The 2837-nt window shown below is 54.8% G+C and overlaps 1 protein-coding gene across 1 annotated transcript in view; it reads left to right on the top strand.

Moving 5' to 3' along the window:
- Positions 1–2837, top strand: part of MARK4 (microtubule affinity regulating kinase 4) — a 28780-nt gene that overhangs the window by 24149 nt on the left and 1794 nt on the right. The gene's annotated exons all lie outside the window — the stretch shown is intronic.

Here is a 2837-nt window from a genome sequence, read left to right as displayed (position 1 = left end):
GGCTTGCGGGGGCGCTAACCTGTCTTCTACTCTGCTCTGTCTTCTGTATCCCGCTCCCCGCCCCCAATCTCCTCCTCCCCCTCAACACCTTCCTCACACTGCAGGGTTACCCTCGATCCCTCTAAACGGCAAAACTCTAACCGCTGCGTCTCGGGCGCCTCTCTGCCCCAGGGATCGAAGATCAGTAAGTCCCATCTCCCCACTCTATCTTCCCCGTCACCCTCCCACCCCCGCATCTGCACGCGTCTGGCCTCTGCGTGCAGGGGCGGGACTCCGTGGGTATGAGTGGGGTCGCATCTGGTTGTTCCCCGTCTCATTGAAAGGACAGCAGGATGTCCTCCCAAGCGAGGTACGCAGGGTTCTGAGCCCAGCCCCGCTGTGTGGCCTGGGGCCAGTCAACCTCTCTGAACCTCGCTGCTTCTCTGCAAAGGATTAAACATGGTTGTCTATCAACCTAGAGCTGAGAACACTGCCTTGGGAAATGCGGTGCAACTGTTTGCTATGAGTGTCATTCCTTGAGCGCCTACTGTGTACCTGGCCCCATCATAGGACCCTCGGGTAGAGAATAAACACAACACATGCCCTGCCCTGATGGAGCCGGCATTGCACTACCAGAGGGCCCAGACTAATAGACTAGTAAAACCTATTGTCCAGTCCACGCGGCTCCTAGCGACCCTGTAGGACAGATTACAATGTCCCCAGTGGGGCTTCTAAGACTCGAATGCTCACGGAAGCAGACTGCCACACCTTTCTCCCATGGACCGTTTGGTGGGTTCAAGCTACCAACCACTGGATTAGCCGCTGGGGGCTTTAAACACTCAGTCACCAGGGCACCTGAGACTAATGAGCAAAACACAAGACTGCCCGGGAGGGACAAGTATTAAGAAGAAACATACGGACCGGAAGAGGTTAGGGGTGTGGAGAAGGAAAGGGGGTGGTTTAAGGGGGGGCACGTGAGCAGAACTTTGAGGGAGCAGAGTGAATGTGTGTGTGTCTCACCCCGTCACCCCGTCTCTCTCTTTAACACGTACCTCTGCTCACCCTTGTCTCTTTCATCCCCCACGTTTTTCAGTATCTTTCCTATGACCCTCACTAACCACCTCCAGGGGGGGCATTCTGAGTATGGAAAACAGGATGAAGTTCAGCCCAAGTGGACCCTCCCCAGCCCAGCCCACCTCACCTGGGGGGAGTGGGACTGTGGCGAGGACTTCCCTAGCCCTGGGTTGGGGAAGGGGGGAATCCCTTGTGCTCAGAATACACATTCTGCTGCCACTCCTCCTAGGGTCGCAGACGAACCTGAGAGAATCGGGGGACCTGAGGTCACAAGGTGAGTCGCGCATCTCTGCCCCTGGCTGCCAACAAGCCGCTTCGATGGTGCCTGAGCTGCGTCCTCCAAGGCCAGCTACTGTTAAAGTTCTAATAGAACTTTCCAATCTCAGGGCTGAGTCTCACTGGCTAGAACGCAGTCACGTGCCTCCCCTCCACCGCCGCAGATCTGGGTTATATGCCCAGTCAGGGCAGGTGGCAGGCTCTCATTGGCCAGAACCGAGTCATGTGCTTACCTTTTCTGCATAAGGGGTACAGGTAGTAACCCCAACCGGAAGCCGAGGAGAGACTGAGGTTGCACGCAGCTCCAGACCCCCTGGGAGCTTCATCAGGACGTTTGTGCGGGGGCCTGCACTTGCGCTGTGGAGCCACCATCATTCCCAACACCACCACCTCCACACAAATACCAGTCGTGTTCCCATCCCCAAAATGTTGTGTCTGTCAAAAATGTCCCCCCCCCCCCCCCATCAGATTTAGAGACACGGGACCATGAAATGCCTCATGGGTCACGGGAATTTTGTACATTTTCGGTTACGGTAACTTAAAAAAAATAAGTCGATTCCAATTCAGCCAGCGTGCAGGGCAGTGTAGAACCGCCCCGTAGGGTTTTTATGCTGCACTCTTCAGGGCAGCAGGCTGCCTCCCCGCAGAGAGGCTGGTAGGAAACCTCCCCCCGGAAGTTCAGGGGAACTTCCTGACTTAAGAATCTTGTGTTAAATCCTGAGGAATTCCCACGTACCATTTTGGGGGGACATACCACTCCCAGTGATAAGCCTTGGTCTCCAGTGAGGAGGTTCTGCCTTTCAGGGAAAAGGCTTGGAAGATATTTGCCCGGAAGAAGTGCGTATTAGCAAGCTCAGCTGCTGTGACAAAGAGCCCCCCAAATATGGCGGTTTAAAGAAGATAGGGAAGGCAGTGGGGCGTCAGCAGTCCTCCCAGGAACCTATGTTCAATTCCGGGCCAAAGCACCCATCTTATCAGTGGAGGCTTGTGTGCTATTATGCTAACAGGTCTCAGTGGAACTTCTGGACTGAGGATAAGACTAGGAAGGAACGCATGTCAATCGGACTTCCGACAATTCATCCGTGACAATCGTATGGCTCCTCAGGGTCTGACTTGCTGTTGATGCAGGGGACAGTGCCACAGCACCAGACAGGGCGTCAAGGGAAGACATACAAAATTTCTCTCTCACAAACTGCCCAGAACTGGTCTGTGTGGTCGTGGGGCTCTGCAGGGCCCTTCCACCTGATTCCCCACCCCTGCGTCTCATCATCTGGACGGTGGGCTGTGGCTCACGAGTGGGACAGAATCCAGGGCACCCAGCTTCCTTTTAAGAAGGTGACGGGGACATCCCAGAAGTGAGAGACCTGGCCCCCCACCAGGGAGGCCAGGGAACAGAATCTCGTGTCACTCAGGCGAAAGGGGAATAGATTTGGAGAAACAAATGCACAGCAACTCATGTATAAGAGGAAGTTTTATGTAAAGAAAATGTGCATCACGAAAACATCCCA

Source organism: Echinops telfairi, unplaced genomic scaffold (genome assembly GCF_000313985.2).
Source record: "Echinops telfairi isolate 266 unplaced genomic scaffold, ASM31398v2 ScPeMD7_655;HRSCAF=1070, whole genome shotgun sequence".
NCBI lineage: Eukaryota > Metazoa > Chordata > Mammalia > Afrosoricida > Tenrecidae > Echinops > Echinops telfairi.
Note: the sequence above shows the minus strand (reverse complement) of the source record. Positions and strands in the feature narration are given on the sequence as shown.